This window comes from Cupressus sempervirens, chromosome 10 (genome assembly GCF_028749045.1).
Source record: "Cupressus sempervirens isolate cs-2001-9-10 chromosome 10, ASM2874904v1, whole genome shotgun sequence".
Taxonomy (NCBI): domain Eukaryota; kingdom Viridiplantae; phylum Streptophyta; class Pinopsida; order Cupressales; family Cupressaceae; genus Cupressus; species Cupressus sempervirens.
The window spans coordinates 183,050,090-183,075,978 of record NC_143127.1 but is presented as its reverse complement, the minus strand read 5'-3'; positions in this window follow the sequence as shown (position 1 = coordinate 183,075,978).

The following is a 25,889-nucleotide window of genomic DNA, read 5'->3' as shown; positions in this document are numbered from 1 at the left end:
AAGCCTACAAATGCAAATTTTTGTCACAAGTGCAAAAAGCAAGGAAATTCAACACAAGATTGTAGAACCAAGACCATAATGACACCAAGATTTGATGGTAACTACTACACCTACAAAAAGTATGGACATAGAGCATTTGAATGTAGATCAAAGCATATGTGGACACCTGATCAGCTTGCAAGAGGAATCAATCATGTGCATCACTACAATTGGGATTACAATACCAAGTATAGCTGTCACTATTGTCAAGAGTATGGACACATTCTTGAAAATTGCATAAGGACACATTTCAAGGGAGGTTACAATAGGTGGCTAAACCAAACTACATGTTTTAGTTGCTTGAAGACTGGTCATATCAGTAGAAACTATCCTACAAAATCAAAAGCACCAAAAGCTTAAGTCAACAAAGGAAAAGATAAATTGATGTTGAACAAATAAGAGGACAAATGAACAAGACATGGAAAAAGAAAGGTGAATGTAGCACATCAAATGGAGAGATCACTTCACCCAAGAGGTCAAGTGATCACACCTCATCAAATTAAGCACAAGTCAGATATATGGGGCTGATACATATAAAGATGTATCATACATCAGCCCAAGAAAACATAGAAGTATTGCAAAGAAGAAATATGCATAAGAAAAGATGCCAAATTAAAAGTTAGAAGATGATGCCAAGCTACCTTTGGCTGCTGAGTGAAACCCAAATATATGTTGAGTTGAATAGCTTAGTGGATGCCAAGTAAGAGATGTTAGTGGCTACTAAGCAATTGAAAAGTTCAATTGATGATGAGTGAAATCAGACAATAGTTGCCAAGTAAATGAACTTTAGTGAAAGCCGAGTTGATAAAATCTTTGGAAGCTGAGTGTACAGCTATAATCATAAGTACAATAAATGCTAGGTTTTTAAACCTAATAAAGGTGAAAATCATTCATTTTTGAATTATTCAAACTTGAAGTGAAGTCAAGTAGAGCAAAGAGGTGATTCTACAGCAATCAAATAATGATTTGTAGTGATTTCAACAATGATTCAACTTGATTTCATCAATTCATAGGTATTTCATTCAAGTTTCAAGCTACGCAAAATTTGAAAGTTTGTTTAGTTTTAAACCCTAGTTCAGAAAAGATGGCATCTGGGTCAAAATCTACCAAAGGGAAGGAAATTCATGAAATTCAACTAGTCAATAATAAAGTCAAATAGCCAGAGTTTAGCCCTATCCCTAAAGTCACTTATAAGAATGATCTCACTGGTGCCCTCTCCATAATTCTTGATAAATTTGTTAAGGTTCAAGATGTTTGAAAGTGTTATAATAGTAAAGTTGGAGCCATAGGAGATTTGTAGATTTTTAATGCATTTGATAAACTGTGTGAAAATGGAAAACTTAAAGAAGAATTCTCCATAGTTGGGAAGAAGGGTCTGACCAAAGCCCTAGTTTTCCCTATTGTTTTCAAAATAGAATGGATATGCATAGTGTTGAGTAGAATCCATGATGGAGCCTTTTGTTTAGAGATAGGACCAATGAAGTTTACAAAGAAAATTGCACACAGGGTTACTGGTATTCCAACCCTAGATTGACTAAAGACCCTAAGAAGTGACAAAAAGGAAGCCATAGAAAGGAATACAGGTGCAAAATGGAATAATAGGTGAATAAAAGTAGACACCATCATAGAACCCCTACTAGATTTTGATCCGAGAGTCACATCCCACAAATTCTACTAGTCAAGTAAACTAAAAAGTGTACCATGTATAACAATGGATGTTGGCTATAAGTTGGTGAAGAAAGATCATAGATATGATCTTGTAGAGCTTATGTTATAGAAAATCAATGAGAATCTAGGAGCTATAAGGAAGTCTAAGGGAACTCAATGCAAATTTGGCTCAATTTTGGTTTGCATGTTTTTCTATATTATGAAAGAATTCCCTTCAATAGGCAAGGTGAAATGGGATCCAAACAAGACCATTGTTGAACAAATAAATGGATTCATTGATCAAATGGGTGAGAATTTTGATGCCCAAATGACTAGCTACATTGAGGACTTCAAGAAGTCCATGAAACAAAGAATGAGGATACTAGTCTCACTGGTTGGGCAACATGAAAAAGACATTTGTTTTCTTGTGGATGTTGATTACACTTATATATAAGCAGTCATACCTAGAGTGATATGGCTTAAGCCAATAGGTTATGAACTTGATGTTGATCAAGCCTCAATAGCAATAACAACTCTACTTGTAGAGGAAATTGACAAGATTTCAAAACATTTTGGAACCTATGGCATTGTTAAATCAAGGGTGGTGATAGAACTTAAGACAACCACAATAATGAAAAAAAGGACAAATTGATCAAGAAGATCAAAAAGAAATTTGGGTTTGAAGAAGCAGGCACAGTAGAGGAAGAGGAAGTAGAAAAAGAAGAAGATGATAATGAAAATGAAGAAGAAGAGCCTTTACAAATGAAACAAGGTCTAGGTGAGGATAAAGAAGGTTCTGAGGAAGAAGAAGTTAAGGAAGCACCAATCAGAACCAAAGTCACCAAGAGGAAGGCTAAAACTTCACCTACTCCTCAACCCAAGGCAAAGAAAGTGGAAAAACTTGCACCAAAGAAGCCAACTACCAGAGCCACCACCAGAGCTACAACACAAAAGGCCAAAGAAGAGGCAAAGAAGAGGAGGAAAACCACCAAGAAGAATGATGAGGAGCTAAGAAAGAGAATAAAATATGTAGCACAACCCGACTTAGATGAAGAAAAGACTGAGACAGATGATAACAGTTAGTTCAAAGTGGTAAGTCATCCACCTAAGTCTTCAACAGATAAATTGTGTACAAAGATTAGAAATGATGACTTGAAAGATTTAAAGAATTTAGATTTTAATAAGCTCACTAAGGAGGAGCAAAATAAAATAGAGGAATCTGTGTTTGTTATGATGGTTGAGTACAAGTACACACCTCTAGAGCTAGATGGCTTAATGCCCAAGGAAATATACAAAATCATTGAAGACAAATGGTATTTTTGCTTATAAATGGAAAAATAAATAAGGGAATCTACTTTAGTAAGAATGTTGCCTGATTTGACTAGGCGTCAAATAACTAATGCAGTCAAGAGGCACAATAGTAGATTTATTCCCAAGTATAGAGAATTTAGTATTTTGTAAAATAAAATTGAATATGTAGTCAAAAAATCCACAAGATTATGGAAAATAATATACAAGAAAATTGATGATGTGTTTGATGAAGAATACAAGGTAGAAGCAAGTGCCAAGAAAAAGGAAATGAAAGATTTGAGAAAGAAGGGAGAGGAAAAGAAGCAGGAAGAGAAGAAATATTGAGGAAGAGAAGAAAGATGAAGAAGAGAATAAAGAGGAGAAAGAGGAAGAAAAGGGTACAGATGAGTAGCAAGAGCAAAGCGTGCAAGACACACAACTACCACCTCCTAGCCCTCCTCATGCCACCATCACACCTATAGAGATTATCAAGATTAAGGATGTTAGTGACACTTTAATTTGGTCAAAACATCAATCCATTAACTACAAAGGATCTAGCAAAAATCCTTGACCAATCAACACAACTAGCTAGACTATGTTCTAGCCCAATACTGGTCAGTGTTGATGAGTTGCAAAAGGTAGTAGTAAAATCAAAGGAAGTCAAGGTGCAAACACAAGAACCACCTTTGACCACACAAACTACTGAAATTGTATTTCTTCCTCCACCATCTCCACCAAAAGAAGTAACAGATGCACTTCAAGTGCCAAGTGTAGTAGCAGGGGAAGACAACAAGAAAATAGAATAGCCAGCAAGCACACCCCTAGCCAATGAAAGTGAAAAGGGGAAAAAAGATAAAGAGAAGGAAGAGACAAGAGATGAGGAGAAATATACAATTCAAACTTTGGTTGAACAAGCCAAAATAGGTACTCCCACTCAAACTCTTCAGCAGTCAAGCACTAAAATGCTAGCATTGCAAGTTAGAACACCAGGCTCAAGCTCAACAAAAGTAGCCAGGAAACTTCATTATGGAATTCTAGAGCTTGATGATAAAATCACAATACCTTACTATGAATCCAAAACTCTCACTAAGGGGAAGATTAATGAAATTCAGAATGCACTAGATAGAAGAAGAAGACAACAGGTATTGAGAAAAGAATATAAATATAGGAAAGCACTGAATGAGATCAATGACATCTTTATGGATGCCTTCATCTTGCATACACCTAATGAGTCAAGGCCAATAGTAGAGCAATTATGTGATACAGTTGAGCAAGTGACAAATGAAGACCATGATACAAATGCAAAATTAATGGAATGGTCAGAAAGGAAATTCCAAGAAAAGGTAAATGAGAAGATATCTGGTGATATAAAACTATCACAAGTTGAGCTAGCTAAGAAAATACATAAAGTCAAAATTGTACTTGGGAATATATTTTCCCTGTACAACAAGTTGTGTAATTTTTCTAACTTCACATAGGAGACTAGCCGGAAAATAATGAGCTTGGAGAGAAATCTAAAGATTTATAGTAAGAAAGTCCCCACCAATCTAGCTTAGAGTGAGAAGCATTTTGCTCAAACACTTCACACTCAAAGAGAATTACTTATATTAATAGTAGAGGAGACAAATACAAAAGCTAAATTGATGCAAATTTAGTCCTCTATAGCCCCTCACTTGGAGGTACTTCATAAGGAGCAAATGTATGCAAAAATAGTCCTCAAGAAAGATTTAAATCTTTCTACCTTAGATGGACTTGTACATCTAGTAGTAGAGGTTTCCATCTAGCATAAGTCATTGGACATTGCACTAGCAAATTGGGATGTAGCTTTGAAAATACTCCTAGAGGTAAATAGCTCATTTTTGGCTAAGAATGGTATTACTCCATAGAACCCTTTCACATCAGTGTCAAAAAGGGGAAGATAAAGTAAGGGGGAGATAAATGTATAAAGGGAGATATATATAACTTTGAACCATTTTTAATTACATTCTTTCATTGAATAAAGAGTTTGTAAATAGCCAAAAAAAGGGGGAAGACTAGTAAAAAAGAAGAAAGGGGGAGATGCAAAATTTTGAACTTCATACAAATTAGAAATAGCACACAGGCTCACAATGTAGAAATAGGACAAAGGATAGAGAGGATCAGGTACATTAACACAAAATTTTAGTCTCAAGAATGGACAAGGCATAATCAACTCAAAGGGAGTCATAAGGTATAGTGTTACTTACAATATTTTTGAAATTTTGCATGAATGCCAAGCAAATAAAGAATGTACTCAATAAGGTTAAGTTCATAAATGCCTAGTTAAGTGTTTTTGACAGTCATGTCAAAGGGGGATATTGTTGGTCAAAAGAATAGTCTTGACAACTGAGAGTCAAAACACTTCACCATTTTCACTATATATGCCAAGTACACAATGTATGCCGAGCCAGAATTTCAATAGGTGCTAAGTCACAGTTGGTGCCAAGAAAGTCAGAACGTAGTATGTGCCAAGTGATCCAAGAAATATTCATGTGCCAAGTAATCTAGGAAATGTTCAGATGCCGATAAATTCAAAAAATACATGTGCCAAGAAATATAGTGTCTAAAAGGTGCCAAGCAAACCAAGAAAGTAATAGATGATGAACACTCTAGGAATCAGTTCATGTCGAGCATCAGTAATGTAATGAGTGCCAAGTAACCCAAGATCAATATAAGAGTTTGTGCTTGGACAAACTAAGATGTAAATCATTTTTGGAGCTAACTAAGAGATATTTCAAAGGAGAAGAAGGATAAGGATGAATCATTCACATTCCCTATGCAATCTACATGCAACCAATTAGGAAAATGGAGAAAACATGCAAACAATGAGAAAATGCAAGGTATGAGTGAGAATTTGAGATTCAATATGGATCGTAGATCCATACCTCACCCTAAGTCTTCGCATTCTTTATAAGGAAGACAAATGCACCATTGCATGTGTGGAAGAGAATAGTAAAAGGGGAGATTAAAATAAAAAAAATAGTGCGAAAGAGGAAAGACTTAGAGGAACAAAGTAGCAATTTCATATCCAATTGATCATAATAGGAACACATACATAAATTAGATCAAGCAAGGATTAAAATGGGAATGGCAAATCTAGTACCTGAACCCAAAAATTTGAGATTGCATTCAATCAGGTCAAATGTTCTAATACTCTCTCACAATTATATTAGAGGTTGAAATCCTCTATTGATAGGTTAGCTTAACAACTAGGTAGGAGAACCTTTCTAGAAGGTGATTGAAAATCCTATGTATTAGGTGGGTTTAACAACCTATTGTAAATCCTTTAACAGGGCATGCCTTTCATAGGGTAGACCATCAGAAGTGGTTGAACATTGATTGTTGTAGTGATTTTTGTGGGTGTCATCCCCACCCTAGTTTTACCTTCTTATTCCTGGAGGGTTTTTGGGTTACCAAATCTTTGTGTTATGTGTTGATGCATGCTTTCATTTCATATTTTTTTATATGCTTACATGCATGTGAATTTTTTTTTAGCTATGTGTTAATAAGGGTTTGAAAGGATAAAATTGGTTACTTCTTATTCACCCCCCGCCGCCCCGCCCCCCCCTCGGCCTTCTCAAAAGTACTCTTCCCATTTTGAACATTCCAACAATATGTGACAAAATATTCATATTCATATGGATAAATGTGAAAAAATATAACAAGAAAAGGTTCCAGACCTTTAAAAGTGACATCATTTTCCCATCTTTTGGTGCATGTCATTTTTCCCTCACATCCAAAATAATATTCTACCACTTTGAATTGAGAATGCACGTGCTACTAAATTCTATATGCATGGACAATAGGTGGAGCTGAAAAAATACACCATACTTACATTTATTTAATAGGTCTATTAAAGTTTTAAAATTATAGACCATCAAAAATGTTAAAACTCTAGCTTCTATGACCGAGAGAATATCCTCAGCAAGCCAACACATAAAAAGTATTAATTTTCTTGCATGCTGAGGGCATTACCCTTACCTATAAGAGTCAAAATTACAATGTTGGTTATGATCTATAACTTAAAATACCTAACTAAAGACCTCTAACGAAAATGAAAACCTATTGGATTTTTTAGCTCCATTTGATGTCCTATGGATATGAATTGAGTTTTCATATTGAACTATGGCCTCCTTCTATATTGTCTAAAACCAAGAGATTGACATAGTTATCATGCAATCATAAATTGATGTTAAGCTTCACTTGGTTTCATGAATAGTTTAATTTTCTCTACTAATCAAGGCCAACTATGTGAAGGTGAAATGCCATTTAGACCCCCCCCCCCCCCCAGCATCTAAATTCCCTGTTAACATCTAAAATTCATTTATTCTATTAATAAAATGTAACATTCATGAATTATCACATGATAACATTCATTGACACATAAGTTTCATTAGAACATTCACATGAACATTCAATAGAACATAATTAAAATATTGAGACATAAAAATCAGTCATTATCAAATAAGTTACATAAATGTGAATCTTTTCTTTTTTGTCTTTTTAATTTTTTGTCCTTCCATATACTTTTGCAAAGGCATATCCATGTTGTTGTCAACATTTCTTCTCACCCATGGATCTAATCTTGTTGTTCTTTGCAAAGGTGGGTCCTCTATAATAAAAAAATAAAATGTTTAAATTTTAAAAATTCAAGACTTTAAAGAACATAAGCATAGTGCTCTTTACCTTGTCCAACCAAATAATCTTGCCTGACAACTTGAACCTCAATACACTCATTAAGAACAACCACTACATCCTAGAGAATTGCAATACAAGATGTTTTCTTAATCCCAAAACATATTATAGTTATAATTTGTATTACTACACTAAATTCAATTTAAAATGTTTACTTTTATTAATAATTTAGAAAAAAAAATTGAATAGAAAATATATACCTTGAGTACTACAATGCACATTTGAATTGAAACCTCCATGGTGTAGACACCTAAAAATCCTTTAAAAAATAAAGTATTTTTATTTTCTAAAAAAGTCCTTGATGACATCATCATTTATTAATTATTTAATTAATTAATTAATTAATTAATTTTTATTTATTTATTTATTTAATTAATTAATTAATTTGGTGGTAGCTGAGCTACCACCAACCTTAGCATTGTCCCCATCCTTGGTTGTACATCTATCATCATCATTGGATGCATCCTGCCAAATCCATATCTTCTGCTATCACCTCATCCTTAGTTTTTGCATCTTGCACCAACTTGAGCCATCTTGCTATCTTATCATCCGGAGCTCCTGTATAGCTTGTAAATAATCTTGTATCCAATGCTTGTATCATACCTTGTATCATAGCTTGTATATCCAATCTTGTCCAAAAAAGCTTGTACATTTGTACCATATCTTGGTCCGTCAGCTTGTACATCCTCTTTAGCTTAGTACCATTGTATCTATCTAGCATTCGTGTTAGTTCATCCTTGATCAACTTATTGCACACATCGCACATCTTGGTTAGCTATTCCAATGCATCCTTTAGCTAGATCTCCTATCACCAAAGTGTTATCCTTCTTAGTTCAGCTTGCCAGATGCATCACTCATCCAAATCCACCAGCTTAGGTGCTCTTCGATAGATCCTTGCAGGATATAGCTTTCCTCATGTCCGATCTTGGTTTGTTAGTACCTCATCCTACCCATCTCATTGGCAAATGATTCTCTTTTGAATTTTCGCTTTCTTTTGATTTGGAATCTTCCCTTTGGGTCTTGAAGTATGTTTTCCAAGAAATCTCCTTGTTCCCTCCTCAAGGTTGCCATGATCTTCCATATCATGGTATGCTGCAAATGGGGAAATTTGAGTGTAAGGTATTGATTAGGTCTTTCATTTTTTTTTCTTTTCTTGTTGTGGGTTACCCAGTGTCAGTTCCATGCTATTTCCTTGGGGTTTCATGTGTGCTACTGGGGCAATCCTCGCGTATTTTTTTTGAGTTAGTCTGTCAGTCCTCTGGTTGGTTGGTGACACGACCTTAATGTTCTTGGTAACCTTGGCAATTAACCAACAATCCTATAGCAAATTTAAGTTGTCAACTACATGGTGGTACTTCTCTTTGAAGTATCCCCCTGTTCAAAAAGCTTCAATGGATTCCCTTCATCTCCATTATCCCCCATCCATATCCAACATTTGTCTCTCCTATCCTAGCTTATGCATCAACACCTCTTTGAATCAATCTTCACTTTTAGCTTTAGGGATCCACAATCCTAGTCTTAGGGGTCCACCAATCCAATCAATCCACCAAGCCTCATCTTTCGAGATCCACAATCCTAGTCCTAGGGATCTCTGAAACCCATCTTTTGCCAATCTGACTCTTTGAAATCCTGTTGCATCAGCTTTATAATCCCCTCATCCTTCTCCCTATCCTAGATTCCTTTTTATAGCACTCCACTCCTTCATCCTCCACCTTCCCTAAAGTCTTAAGCTTGCTTCCTCTTGTGCATCTGATTCTCCTTTATCATTCCCCCATAGTGAGAATTTGAGCTAATTTAGCCCCTTCTCTTTGCCAATCTGAGTCTCCTTGCTTATCCCGAATTCTTGCATTTTTCAAAAAATCGTCGAGCCTCATTTTCTCTCCCTACCGCCTTCTTGAGGGGGCATGGTGCAGTCCATTCTCTCTCTTCTACCTAAGACTGGGGCAACTGTGTTGCTCCATAAAGTCATCTCCATGTCGTTTATATCTGAACTTCTTTGAAATAGTGTTGTTTCAACACTATGTTAAAGAGGGACAAAATGTAGACACCTAAAAATCCTTTAGAAAATAAAGTATTTTTATTTTCTAAAAAAGTCCTTGATGACATCATCATTTATTAATTAATTAATTATTTAATTAATTTATTTATTTTTATGCCATTAAATCCCTTTATCTTAATTAAAAATATTTGATTAAGAAATCCCTCCCAAAAATGTTTAAATCTTATTTAAAAATTATTTCCTTATTTATTAATTATTTAATTAATAAATTGACCAAAAATTCCAAAATAAATAATTTTTTTTTTTTTTGCCCAAAACTTGGCCAATTTCCTTAAGACCACTAACCTCTTCCAAAATCTTCTAATCCTTCTTTAATTTTGATTAAAGGCTAATCCCATCATTTCCTACCCCTAATCCCAACTCAAAATATTTAATTAAGATTAAATATTAATCCTCATGTTTATTAAAAATATTTTAATAAATATCTCCTCAAACTAAACCCTTGAAATAAATAAAACTTTATTTATTTTCCAAAAACCTTATTTATCCTCATCCTAGGAAGTTCTAGACTCTTCTAGAAAGTCTTCATCCTCATCCAAAGCCTAGACTCTTCTAGAAGATGTCAATCCTTATCTTTGACCCTAATCCTAATCCCCCCCTAACCTTGTCACATTCCCTAAACATGGGTTAAGACTTGCTAACCCAAACCAAAGCCAACAAATATCTCCTCCTTCACCCACCATCATTAAATGCCATCCACTTGGCCATCTCTAACAGGCCTAATCTAATCTTGACCCAAGCCTAATCCAAGCCTTAATCATTTGCAAGTTCTTAAGTCAAGCTTAAGACTTTCTTAATCCAACCCAAGTCAAAATATCTCAACTCTCTCACAAATATTCAAACCATAAAACTTTATGAAGCCCACAAAGCCATAAATGACTCTTACAAGCCCATTCATTACTCTTACAAGCCATTATGAGGGTCTTTATGAGCTTTGAGCCTCCTTTGTTGACCCCTCAACCCCTCTTTCTCTAACCAATGACCCTGTGACATGTGTCAGTCCTTGATTGGCTGTAAGGAAGCACAATCCATGCGCTCCCCTCTTATTCAATCTAAACCTTCCATAAACTTTCTCCCATACTTGCATCCTAGCCCTTGATCCCTCAACCCCTTTGCCTATTTAAGGAATCCTCTCCCAAGCCATTTTAACAGAATCACCCATAGTAACAAAGTAATGCCATTTTGATCATGAAGTAAAGCCATAATGCCATTTTTGAGAAGCCATTTTACATCAAATCCATTCACCCAAGCCAAAATCCATCAAGAAAACTATTGAAGCCTTTGGAGAATCGAGAATACATCCTATCTAATTAGACAAAGCTACTCAACAAGAGAGCTTCTCATTGAGAGAGCCCATTAATGGCTCATATTCTCAATTGAGAGCTCATCTTAGTCTATCTTGAAGTTACGTTTATTTAGTTTTGTGAATACTTTTGATTTGATATTTAGTGTTCTTTGCATTACTCATCCTCATATACACATGGTGCTCAGATGGTGTATCACAATTGGCAGTCTACAATCCAGTGTAAATAATTAGTCCATTTATCAATAATATATACATGTAAATACAAGACAAATACTGAGAAATGTTAGTCATTGATTTTAATACAATAAATATATTCACTCTAAAGTTTTAAACAAATATATAATCATTGTTTCCTTACTTAAAAAAAATATAACGACTCATATTTTTGTAACTTAATATCGAATACAATAATTGCTAAAGTATTTGAAATATAAATCAATTGACTTATTTACCTTATTGATAGATTCAATAGAAGAACCTTGTTTGAATGTTATTTTCTTGTCCTCTTCAGAAGTTGTTTTTTTAAACTCCAAGGCCTACATTTTTGCTTGGTATCTTAAATTTTTTTTTGTAATCAATTTTATCAAGACCAAATTGTTTATAATTTATAAATATTTTGATATACTTTTTCATTTACTTATAATTTTTGCAGCAAGTTTTGAATATCCACCCGAGCTGAGCTTGTGCTACCTGTGCTTTTATTTTCTTTCTTTGGTTGCCTTTGATGTGTCAAGCAACCCATGTGCAGTTTGAAATATGTTAGATCGCATAAGTATTAAAAATAATTAGTACATAATTTAATTCTTAATACTATGGCATACCTTCTTTCCTTGGGTAGTACTATTTCTCCACCATATCTTGCACTTTTTGTAGTGGCATCTGTTTAAAGATTTTCCCACTCAAAAATAGGAATATAGGGGGGTCACTCATAATAAGGGTTGCATTCCATTTGGGTCTTGTAGTTGTATCTAATATACTTCAAAGCTTGGCTCACTTTCTCAAGGAGCCTAAGGTTTTGAAAGACATTGGGTCCAAAAAGTATTGTCATGGCATTAATGAGTTTATCCTTAAACTCTTTAGTTTGTAAATTCCAAATTTTAAGAAAAGAAAAAACTATTAGATTCATGAATGAATTGAAGCTACCTTTTAATTTACTTAAAGAAATTGATCAAAGAAAATCTAATCTAGAAATGAAATCAAAAGATGATACCCTGTGTGTACGGTTGACCCAAATATGCACGAAGACTCATCATTAAGTTTTTCATAAAATAGATTATTCCCTAGAAACTAATAATAGGATTAGTAGTTATTGCAAGGGATTGCATGGGAGGTTAGTGCATTTGATTATGAGTATAAGACTACATGGTAAAATAAAAGATTAATCTTTAAAGTAATTAAAAGTTGGGCTACTCTCAAGGGAAGTCCATCTTCATTGGTCACAAGAAATTGATCACAATTATTTAGCATTCTCGTACATCTAACATATGTACATCTAGGAATGTCCTCATCTCCTCCTGCATAAAATGAATCAAATATTACAAAATTCCACCTAAAAAATTATATTTTAAGTGAAATAAACACATGAAAAATGAGAGAAAAAGAGGAATCTATGTTTACCAATAGGCATTGTCATCACATCTGTGATAATGCTACATGTTGTTGACATTGCAATCAACATTACCTCTATAGTTTTTTTCCTTGTAGTAGGTGTAGAACAAGAATTTTAGTGTGCAAAGAACATTAATATTAAAGCAAACATTCACAAACTAAAACTATATTCACATATGAGATTAGACAAAAGAAACAATTAAGGAATGCAAACCCAAAAAATGAAACACTCCATGCTTCCTTGATTTTGTAGATGTGTCCTTTGATGTGGATGTATGCTCAAATGCTCAAAGTTTCTTCAATGGTGGAGATGGATAATAGCAAATTGGTAGCTTTGTGAGCTCTCAATTTGGCATTATAAGGGTATGGATATGGCTTTTGGCTCTCAAAAGGGCATGATAACTTTAGCTCAAAGATTTTTGATGAAATGGCTTGGGATGGGATTCAATTTATAGGCTAAGGGGTAGAGGGATGGAGGGCTTAGATGCAAGGATGAATGAAGGCTTAAGGAGGGCTAGGATGCACTCAAAGGAGAGCACATAGATTGTGCTTGTTTAGCACCAATGGGAAGGTGGCACTTGTCACAAGGAGGATGAGTGTGAGAGGGTAGGGTAAAGGGTTGGTTAAAGGCATGATGAGTGGGGTTAAGTATGTAAGAGGGATGTAAGAGGAATGAGTGTGGAAGAGGGAAGAGTGTGGAAGATGGGTGTAAGAGTCTTTTATGTTTTGTAAGAGCACTCATGACTTAGTGGTTGGGCTTTTTGAGGGGAGACTTTGGTTTGGATTAGGAAAGTCTTAAACTTGTTTAAGGAATGTGACAACATTAGGGGGTGGATTAGGCTTGGGTTTAGGATTAGATTAGAGATGTTAGAGATGTGCAAGTGGATGGCATTAATGAGGGTGGGTGAGTTAGTGGCTAAGCTTGGTTAGTATGGGTTGATGGGGTGGATTAGGCTAAATGGAGGATTAGGGATAGGTTAGGGGTTTTTGAATTTGAGGATTTCATTTATCAAATAGATTTATTTTAATAAATGGGGATTTTTGGAATTAGATAGATGAATAGGATTTAATTGATAAATAATAGATTATTTGATTTATCAATTAGGACTATAGATGATTAATTAAATTAATCAACTAGGGATGGCAAAGGATTAATTAAATAAGAATTTAATTAATGATGCCTTTAGAGATGGCTAAATTAGATTACCAAAGCAGTGTAATCAAATTTAGGTGTCTATATTTTGCCCCTCTTTGACATAGTGTTGAGACAACACTATTTCAAAGAAGTTCGAATGAAGACGACACAAAGAAGATGTTTTAGCAACAAGGTTGCCCCATTCTCGGATAAGAAGAGGAGAGACTAGAATTAGATGATGCCCCCTCAAGAAGGTGGCGGGGAGAGAAATGAGGCTCGAAAACTTCTTGAAAAGTACAAGAATTTGAGATGAGCTAAGACACAAATTGGAAAAGAGAAGGGGTTGAATTAGCTCAAACTCTCACTATGGGAGAATGATGAAGGGAAATCAAGGGCACAATAGTAAAGCAAGCTTAAGACTTTCCAGGATTGGGGGGGGGGAGGAGGAGCGGAGCGCTATAAAAGGAATCCATGGTAGGGAGATGGATGATAGAATGATAAAGTTGATGCAACAGGATTTCAAAGAGTCAGATTGGCGGAAGATGGGTTTCGGAGATCCCTAGGACTAGGATTGTGGATCTTGAAAGATGAGGCTTGGTGGATTGATTTGATTGGTGGATCCCTAAGACTAGGATTGTGGAACCCTAAAGCTAAGCATGAGGAGTGATTCAAAGAGATACTGATGCATAAGCTAGAATATGGTACAAGATTTACAAGGTATAATACAAGCTTTGGTACAAGATTTACAAGTTGTACAGGAGGTATTGACAAGCTCCATCAGATTTTGGATATTTGATTGAAACACCAAGGGAACAAGCAGGTGTTTTATGGGATGGTGGGTGAATGGATGAGGGATAGGGTAGTGATAGATAATGGATTAGTCTTTAGCACACAAGGCACTTGAATTACCAGGTTTTCACCAAGGTACCTATCCAAGGCGCTTGAATTGCCAAGTTTTTACCATTGGACGCTTATTTCTCTTTACTATTTTTTTTGTATTTTTTCAAAAGCTGGGTATACCAAGGATCTTCAAGCATAGAACTTCTTGAGATGAATGATGTTAGTGGAATCATTCAAGAGTTCTCCTTTTGGTGTAGATAGATGATAGGCTCCGAAGCCAAAGGAGATAGTAACCACATAGGGACCAAGCCATGTAGGTTCAAACTTGCCTTTCTTTTCTCGATCTGCTTGGACTTTCATATTTTCTTTGAGGACTATGTCACCTGGCTGAAAGTGTCGTGGGAGAACCTTCTTGTTGAAATTCCTTTTGAGACGAGTTTGATAGACTGTGAGATGGTCATAGGCTTGTTGTCTCTTCTTGTCTAAGAGATCTAGCTGGGTGAGTCGAGCTACTCTGCATTCTTCATCTGAGATTTTCCCTCGCAAAGATATGCATAGTGAGGGAAGTTCAACTTCTATAGGTAATACCGCTTCAGCACCATAGACTAGGGAGTATGGAGTTGTGCCTGTGGATGTACGGAAGGAAGTTCGATAGGCCCATAGAGCTGGATTTATTTGTAGGTGCCAATCGCGGCCGAAATCATTGACAACTTTCTTTAAGATTTTGAGGAGGGTTTTGTTAGTTGCCTCTGCCTGGCCATTACCTTGTGGGAAATATGGGCTAGAAAAGTGGTGATGGATGCGGAGGGAAGTGCATAATTCTTCCATGTTGAGATTTTCAAAGTTACCTCCATGGTCAGTGAAGATGGTGGATGGGATGCCGAAGCGGCAAACAATGTGGTACAAGATGAACTTGGAGACTTGAACTCCTATAGCTGAGACTAGGGGGACTGCTTCCACCCACTTAGTGAAATAGTCTGTAGTTGTTATTATCCATTTATGTCCATCAGACAAGAGAGGGGTGATAGTTCCAACTAGATCAAGGCCCCAACAAGCGAAAGGCCAAGGTGGTGCAATAGGCTGTAGATCCTATGTTGGAGCGTGCACAAGATTTGCATGCTGCTGACATGGGAGACACTTTCTAAAAAAGTCACAAGAGTCTTGTTCAATGGTAGGCCAATAGTAGGCTGCTCTAAGGATTTGTCATGCTAGGACAATACCACTCGTGTGGGCACCGCAAAGTCTGGAATGTACTTCTTTTAATGCCATCGCGGCCTCATTTTCATCTAAACATCAATAGAGAGTATCATGATAACCCTGACGATATAGGGTATTGGCTATGATAACATAGCGGGATGATTTTTGGATGAGGTTCTGGCATTGGGTACGTGTGAGGTGAGGGGATATGATACCATCGTTAAGGTAAGCGTGAATTTCATGGTACCAAGGGGATTGGGGACCAACCAAGATACAAACACGGTTTGAATTCTCATTCGCATAAGCGGGTGTGAGGAGCTGCTCAACTAAAAATTCATACTGCGTAGCTTCTTGGGGAATTTCCAAGAGTGAGCCGATAGTGGCCATGGCGTCTGCTGCTTTATTTTGCATTCGTGGCACTTGTGTAAACTGAAGCTTTGTAAAATGCTGGGTCATCTGATCAATTAGCTCTTTGTAGGGTAATAGCTTTTCATCTTTGGTTTGATATTAATTTAAGACTTGTTTGATGATGAGATGGGAATCACCAAAGATTTGTAACTCAGTGATATTCCATTCTGCAGCTATCTTTAATCCTGCTACAAGGGCTTCATATTCTGCTATATTGTTGGTGCTAGGGAATTGTAGCTTGAAGGCTTTTGGAATGTAATCTCCTTGAGGTGTAACTAATAATATTCCTGCCTCTAATCCATGAGAGGTGTATGAGCCATCAAAATAAAGCTTCCATGGGGGTTGTTCTTCAATTAGGTAGATATGCTCATCTAGAAATTCTGTGAGCAAAGGATATGCATCTACTAGAGGTGCATCAACTAGGTGATCTGCTATAACTTGCCCTTTGATTGCCTTTCTATCCACATACTGGATGTCAAACTCACTTATTAGCATAACCCATTTGGCCAAACGGCCTGCAACTACTGTTCTGGAGAGCATATACTTGAGAGGGTCAATCTTGGAGACTAGTTGGATGGTATGACTTAGCATGTAGTGGCGAAGCTTTTGAGTTGAGAAAACAACTACCAAACAAGCTTTTTCCATAGGAGTGTAATTGAGTTCATAACCAACTAGGGTTCTACTGATATAGTAGATGGCTCTCTCTCTACTATAATCATCATGTTGTGCTAGAAGTGCCCCTAGAGCAGTAGGTGTTGCTGATATATACAAGATCAAGGGACGACCAAGAACTGGTGGAACCAAGATAGGGGGATTGGTGAGATATTGCTTGAGCTGATCGAAGCTGCGCTGACATAAAAGATCCCACTTGAAGTTCTCATTCTTCTTTAGCAAGTGTGAAAATGGTGTACACTTATCTGCAAGTTGGGAGATGAAGTGCCGAACAGATTGAAGTTTTCCCTGAAGAGAGCAAAGCTGTCGCAGTGTCCGGGGATGAGGCATGTCTAAGATAGCCTTGACCTTTTTGGGGTCAATCTATATACCTCGTTTAGAAACTATGAAGCCTAGAAGCTTGCCAGATGTGACCCTAAAGACACACTTCTTGGGATTTAGCATGAGATGATATTGGGCCAACCTATCAAAGAATTTTTTCTGGTCAGCAAGATGATCCATGAAGGTGTGAGATTTGACTAGGATATCATCCACATAATCTTCCAAAATGTTATGGATAAGATCATGGAAAATGGCTGTCATAGCTCTTTGATAGGTAGCCCCAGCATTCTTTAGGCCAAAAGGCATCATGGTGTAGCAAAAGGTTCCCCAAGGGGTAGTGAATGTTGTCTTATGCTGGTCCTCTTCTGCAATCTTGATCTGATTATACCCAGAAAATCCATCCATAAGGGACAGGATTTCATGTCCAGCTGTAAGATCTACAATCATATCTATGTTGGGCAAGGGAAAATCATCCTTTGGACAAGCTTTGTTAAGATCTCTAAAATCAGTGCAGATTCTGATGTCACTGGAAGGCTTAGTGACAGGGACCATGTTGGAGATCCATTCTGAGTAGTCGATAGGTCGGATAACCTTAGCAGCTAACGTTCTTTCTAGTTCAGCTTTGACTAGTAATGCCACCTTGGGGTGCATTTTTCTAAGCTTTTGTCTGACGGGCTTGATCTTTAGATCGACTGCAAGATGATGAACTGCAAGCTTTGGATCAAGTCCTGGCATGTCCTGATATGACCATGCAAATCGGCCAATGTTCTCTCATAAAACCTCAAAGAGGAGGTCAGCTTGGTCTTGTGATAGGGATGCAGCAATGTGAACAATTCTAGGGATCTCTGAAGAAGCAATGTTGACTTCTCTAGTATCCTCGATTAGAATAGAAGACACCTCTGGTCGATTATCTTGAGGAGGCAATACTAAATCCTCATGTTCTGCTTGTGGCTCTAGATTTTCTTGCTGAGGGGTTCTCTTTGCTGCCTTAGCTAGTCCCAGATTTACCTTAGTTCTAGTTTTGGGTGTATCGAAACTAGGTTGGGGATTTTCTCCAAAATACTCCTTGGGATCTAGCTTGTAGATGTAGGCAGAATCTAGCTTTGTCTTCTTATGAGGAGTTTCGGCTCCCATGAATCTTAGAAGCACTTCCTCTGATGTGAACTCATCAATATGTATGACACTTGGTTGGTCCCAATCTATGAGTTGTGGATGAGCGAGTGATAGGTCAATGAGATGGATGGATAGTTCTCGGAGAAAAGAGTCTCCTAGGAAGATTTGGTCTAGGATATCGTCGTAGGCTCTCTTTTCAACTTCCTCAGGAATGTCTTCAATTTTGACAAGGTCGTGGTGGATGTTCAAAAAAGCGTGACCCTTCTTGTTGGTGCCCCCAGTTGTGGGTATGCCAAAGCCAAGACCTGACTTCGTTTCCCAATTATGTGCTTCGATGGGACATTGCATGCCCCTGTCTTCTTGTCCTAGTCCACCTCCTTGATAGTTCCATTTTTCAGTGATGAGCTTATGTTGTTGGGGATACTTTTGGCTGAAGTGATCAAGGCGTGCTTGATTTCTTGGAGGTGCATCCTTATGTAACCAATTGTTGATATCTGGAGTGAGCTCCTCATGAAGAGGGGTTTTTGAGGACACAAAGGTGGTTGGGCCAAACTGTTTGTATCGAGGAGGTGGAATCTCCCTAGCTTTGTGATATGTTGGTCATCCATGGGTATGTGGATCAAGTGGGATTGCTCCAACAGCAAATGCATCTGACAGACTATATTCTCCACAACCTTTGTTGTTGATCTTTACAGTAGATAGGGTGGAGGCGAGGATGGTTTCTGCATCATTACAAGTGTGGGATGAGCTGGCAATGGCTCTGCCGATGTCTATTCTAGGGAAATGATTTGTATATGAAGCTTCAACCGCATTGCAGTAAGAAAAGGGTTCTGGATCGACATGGATGGTTACCTCAGTGCCTTGATACGAAAATTTGATGCACTGATGGTAGGTGGATGGAACGGCCTTCATAGCATGAATCCATGGGTGACCAAGGAGGATGTTAAATGGTAGGTTTAGATCAACAACATGGCAAATTGTCTCTTGGATGACTGGCCCAACCTTGATTGGTAGCAAAATAGTCCCTTCTGTGGTTCTTTCCATGTTGTCATAAGCTTTGATGGTGATAACTTCACTGATCATATCTGCCTCAGTATACCCAGCTTGTTTTGTGAATTTTAGGGTGCAAATGTTCAAGGCTGATCCATTATCTATCATTACTCTTTTCACAGCAAAATTGGATACCATGATGGCTATGCAAAGTGGACGGGTGTGATTTGGCTCAACCGCAGGTATGTCGGTGGGTTTGAAAGATAGGGCACATGAGGATGAAAGGTGTCCAACAAGATTATGAAAATCAGTAGTATTGATATCAGAAGGGACACGGGATTCTATGAGAGCATTGTCAAGGATGTCTTTGTACATAGGACTAGTGCGGAGAAGGTCTAAAATGGAGATTTGGGCTGGCATGTTCCCAAGGTGTTCCAAGATATTGTACCGGCTTTTTGATGGAGCTGATGGTGCTGATGAAACTGGTGGGCCTGCGATGTTAAATCGCGCTCTTTGAGTGGTGACCGCACACTCATTGTCTGGTCCTCAAATATTGATAACATTGATAGAAGGCTCTTTCTTAGATATACAACCTATAAGGATACCATAGTATATATAGGATGAAGTGTGGTCATTGTTCTTCCCATGCTGTTGGTTTGGCTGGCGGTTGTTGGTGTTGTTTTGGATAGGTGCTTTTCCAGGATTTTGGTTGTTGTGTGGAGGAAAAGCATTTTGATAAATCTGTAAGCCTGCATTGGGAGAGGTTTGGGCACCAACAGTGATTTCCTTCTGATCAATGAGGTCCTGCACATAGTCTTTCAGTTTCATGCATCTGAGGGTGGTGTGACCGTTTACCCTATGGAACTTGCAATACTCATTGTCCTTGTACCATGCAGCTTTGGATTGGCTTGGATCAATTTTCTGGGTAGGAGGAAATTTGATGAGGTTTTCCTTAGCCAATTTCTCAAAAATAACATCCAATGGCTCACCAAGGGGTGTATAGTTTCTGGGTGCAGGTTGGAATCTGGGCTTTTGCCCTGCAGCTACATTGATGGCATTAGCTTGATTGTTAGACCCTTGAAAGTTGGGTCTTGTATTGTGGTTTTGATAGCTTTGGTTATTTCGTTGTTGGTAATTGATAGCTTGTTGGTTGTTTGTTTGATATGGTGGGTTAGACTGGTTTTGAGAAGGACCAACCATATTCACATGTCTGGTGTCAGTAACCCCATCTATTGCAACATGCTTATTTTTGTTCCAATACCTAGACCTGTCATTGGAATGTGATTGATTTTGGTTGGCCTCTTTGTAAATCTTTACCACACCATCTTTGATGAGTCCTTGCTCAAGGATCATTCCTTTCTCTTTGATATCCTTATAGGTCTGCAAACAGTTCATAGTCATGTGGTGAGCCAAGTTGGGATGTGCATCATCAATAAACATTTTCACCACATGGCATTCTGGCAAGGTGCAGGATATGCAGGTGGTAAGGGTTTGCCATCTTTACAGGTATTTGGCAAAGCTTTCTCCACCTTTTTGCTTGGTGTGGACAAGATCAACTATTGATAGCTCTGTTTCAACAAGATGGGCATATTGGGCTACAAATGCCTCAGATAATTCAGCAAAGTTTTTAATTGTGCCATATTGGATTCTATTAAACCATTCAAGAGCTAGTCCAGCCAAGCTTTTGGGAAAAAGGTGCAAGAGGAAGACATCATTGTATGCCACGTCCTGGCAATGCATGTAAAATTCTTTGATATGTCTGACAGGGTCTCCTTTTCCTCTGAATTTGTCAAATTTAGGTACCTCAAAGTGTTTGGGAAATGGTGTCATGGTAATGGCTCTATCAAATGGGTAAGGACACACATTCTCAAAACTTGAATGTCTTTGGATCATTCCCTTCTTGGATGGCTTTCAGAGCTGTCTTCATTTGCTCCCATTCTGAATTGATAGGTGATGGCTAGGGTGCCCCCAATGTAGGAGTGCCTTGAGGTAGGTATGTGCTGTATGGGGCCATTGAATATGGATGGCTGTGAGGGATTTGCTGATAGGGATTGTACATTGTTTGGGTAGCTGCATGGTGGATGACGGGTTGTTGAGGGGGAGGTGGCGCATATTGCTGCATGTGCTACGAGGCTTGCTGTTGATATGGGATTTGAGGTTGGGATTGAGAAACATAAGCTGGCTGTGGGATAAATGGATTGCTTTGTGGAGGTAAGGTATAAGATGGTTTTGAGGCTTGGGGAAAGGATCGGGGGGCTTGTGGGGTTTGACCAATATATGTGGGTTGTGCCCCCATTTGGGATGGTATCTGCAAATAATTGGTGGTTGGTTGGGGTGGTGGATTACCTCCTAGAAGTGGCATTGAAAAGTAGTTGGTAATAGGAGGTAATGGATTAGTTAGTGGTGGAGATGGTGGGAATTGAAAGCTTGGGAATGGAATTGATGGGGTTTGATAGCTTGGTGGCTGGATTTGGAAGCTTGGTAGAGTGGTGGCGGGAGCTGGGGTCCCTTGGGAGCTTGGTAGAAGATTGGCAGTAGCTTGTGGGATTTGATAGCTTTGTGGAGTGAAGGTAGTAGCTTGTGGATTTGTGGCTGATGGTATTGAGCTCCCAAAACCTAATGGAAATGATGGGATTGTGCTTTGGGATGTGGTGAACAAGCTGGGGGCAATGAAAGGTTGATTACTTGGCCCCATGGGTGGCATCCCTGTTGTATATTGTTGAGGTTGGCCAAAGATGCTAGCACTGATTTGGGAGATGGGTGGATTTGAAAGGTTGGGTTGGGGAGCAGAAGCAATAGTGAAGGGGGTGAATAGTGAGGTGTTTTGGGTAAAGGGGGTTTGGAGCAAAGAGGTATCAACCAAAGATGGAGTGGTGGCGGCTGGGTTGGCTTGCAGCATGGAGATTTCAACTTGGGTGGATGATGGTATGTTTGGGTTTGTTGGGTCATATGGATTGGCTGGAGGCTCTTCTTTTGGAATATATTGAGGATAATTTTGATCATAAGAGCCTATGGGTGCTGGCAGCTACCCAAACAACGGGTGAGATGGATCTGGTAATGGAGGGGGTCTTCCAAAGTCAAAGGTTCCTACATTGTCCCTTCAAAAATTAGCCATGATTGTCTCTTTGTTTTTGTCTATAATGGCGTTTACCAATACTGCATTTCCTGGTTGGTTCATGAAAGCTTTAATGTCAGTAGGTGATGGCATAGCTTGCTCTGGGCTGAAGGATGGCTGAGTGCTCAAGGGGGGTGAGGCTGTTTGATCCAAATGATAGGGCTCCATTTTTTCTTTCTTCTTGGCTAAGCGAGTGACGGGTGGCATGAAAAATGCTCCTAGGGATGAGATGCAATAATGCTGATGATGCAAAAGGGGGAAGGCTTCTCTATGCAAATGATTTCCTAGGTTGAGGCAAAGCTATATGAAAAAACCTAAGGAGGATTGGGTTGGGGATTCTAACTTCAAAGATATGTTGCCAAAGTACAAAAGGTCTGCTTTCCTATGTGCAAGCTTGGTGGTGATTGTGTCAACTTAAGGATAGATTGATGATCCTTTAGGAAGAACACGAGATTGACCACTTATGGATCCCAACCTTTAGCTCAAGGTGATGAGGGATAACAAGTGACAAAGCTAGATTACCCTAAACAAAGCTCTGTCAAAGGGATAACCTTGGTGAGATTGGTGGATTTGAAATATTTTAGGAATGGAAAACTTTTGGCAAGGTGACAATAATTTTGAAAGCTTAGATGTCCAGATTTTGGATTGCTGGCTAGATGGTTTGATTCTAAATGAGATGGATGAGCTAATAATGCTTACGAGGATAACCTAAGATGGCTAGCTTTTCTACAAATATGACTCTAAAGTGAAGCTTATCCAAGAAGATGGGGAGAAACAAGGGTGTCTAATCATAGAAATCATGCCTAGTTGGTAAGGCATAAGCAGGATTAACTCTTGGACGTTGGCTAAATTTGATGGTGCGCTCTAACCAAGCCTCTTGAAGTGCTTTGTCGGTAGCTTTGTCCTCTGCTTTGTGGAGTTTGGCAATTCGTGGGCTTGGTGTTATTTCTTTTCTCTTGGCTGAAAGTTCTTGGTATGCTAGAGATGGCTTGAGTTTGACCCTGTGAAACTTCTGTTTGGGTTTGGGTTGTTCTGACATAAATTCCTGAATTTTCTTGGCTTTGGGAAAAATCTCAGTTATTTTTCTTCAACTTGTTCAACTTCTAAAATAGACAGTGACTACGCTAAGTGTGCCCTAAGCTAGGATTGACCAAGTTTGGCAAACATTCATTCAATAAATAAAAACAAGCAATAGATAGGAACACCCAGATAGAAGTTTGTGGTTCTCAGAATGTGATACCTGCACTGAGGAGTGTGTATGTTCTACAAATGTTTCGATCAGTCACTCCAAACACATTAACATCCTAGATGGTTTTCTGCAAGGCTGACAGTTGGTTTAGCTAGGGAGTCCTCGATATACGCAAGGTACATGAGGCCCAAATCCGTAGATGAGACCAAAAAGATGTCACACAGCCGAGAGGAGCGGTAACCCACTTCTCCTCTTTCACTTCTCAAGGGTATAAAGTTCCTTGAGGCTTAGCCCGAATGACAAAATCTTGATCTCAAGAGAGGTGTCTTTCGATTCACCTCCTGATTCTTATACTCCACCGAAACGCTGGAGTTGAGGTCGTCCAAGGGGTGATGAAATCCCCAAGCAAGCCTCCTAAAAAGAAACAAGGTTTTAGATCCTAATCTTATGCACCCAAGATGGCCTCGAAAGACGACAAGGGGAGAGAAGACTTGGATGACCTTGGGCTAAAAAACACGCCTGTTCTTTTACCAACAGACTCTTATGTGTGCTAATCTAGACTTTGCAAGCACTCATGTTTAAGAGACAATGTTCAATTCCAACTTGAAGCGCCAACAAAAGTAAATCGATCAAAGAATGCAAACAATAAGAAGAGTTAGGATCAACAAAAGCAAACTCGCGCGCCCAGAGGCCCTCCACGTCAAGTATCGATTAATTTTCTTTAAGGCATTCAAGATTGAGTGTGAGTTTTTTTAAGCCCAAAAAAAAATTGTGTGAGATTCAATTTCAAGCGCGCGCCCGGAGGCTCTCCACGTCAGTTGTTGTTCAATTTTAGTGCCCAAACTTGAAGCGCGATCGATTTAATCTAGAGTTTTGGCCATTTAAGAATTTAGATAAAGTTAAAGCAAACGTTCAAAGACCAAGTGAGTGAGTTAGATTGTGGAACATTTAACACCTTTTTCAAGTAGACCCATCCCCATAAATGGCGCTGAGATTGCAACCAATGGTTAATATTTGATGGGTGATTAGAAAAGAGGTGAGTCCAAGGAACTACTCAAATTGATTTTTGTAAATTTGTATTTTAACTTAACAAAGTTTCTTAAATGTCCAAAAATCAAACTTTACCTAGATTGCATGTGGAAAAGAGATTTGTTTTGTTCAATTTTAGAAGCTCCGAATGAAGTGTTTGATATTGCAATGGTTAATTGATCCTTGGCATTCAAGATTGGATTTTTTGTTTTAAGCATGCATTCCAAGGAAAGTTGATTTTAATCCATGGCATTCAAGAGTGTGTTTTGAGCAACATTCATTCAATGGAAAATGTGTTTAACCATTCAAGTTCATTTTTTAGCAACATGCATTCAAAGAAAAATGGTTAAATATTCAAATTCATTTTTTAGCAACATGAAAACCTGCAAGAAACATGGTTAGTGGTTCCATATGTGCTCCAACCTGCAATGAGACAAAAAAAAAAAAAAGCAATTTAGTTAATTAGCTAAAATCTTCAAAAATGAGAGCTTAACTATGGAAAATTTTTTTTTAACTTTTTTTGCTATTTTTCCTATGCGTAAAAATGCTTTAAATGCAACATAAGCAGGCAGAGATGACAGTCTATCAAGTAAAGACGCCAAAATATGTAGACGCTAAAATACGGAGATGCTAGTATTTGGAGACGATAGAGCAGAGACGATAGGTCAATTTTGGGCGCAAAAAATATGTGACAAGCGGAGACGTCGATTTGCGCAGATGCTGATTTTCGCAGACGACGATTTGGGTTGGCGGCAGCAGAGATGACAGAACAAGTTGCGAAGATGACGGTCTAGTAGCAGCGCTGATAACAGAAAACCAGGCGGAGATGCCAAAATGTAGAGACATCAATTTGGTTGCGTAGACGACAAAGTAGCTGGCGAAGACGACAGTTTGCAGGCGCAGACGCCAAAACTGCAAAGAGGACACTGCGCGAAAAAAGTTAAAAAACGCAAATTTTTTTCAGAATTTTTAAATTTTTTTTCTATTTTTGGATTTTTAGATGGTATTTCTTCTTCCTACGTGCGTTCTTTAACTTGCAAAAATAAGAAAAACACCCTACAACACACTCAAACAACAAAAAACATTAGATGGTTAGAAAAAATGACATATAGATGAAAATGGATGATTAAATGACCCATAGTGGGGTCCCACCGGGTGTGCCAAAATGTAGAACAAGAATTTTAGTGTGCAAAGAACATTAACATTAAAGCAAACATT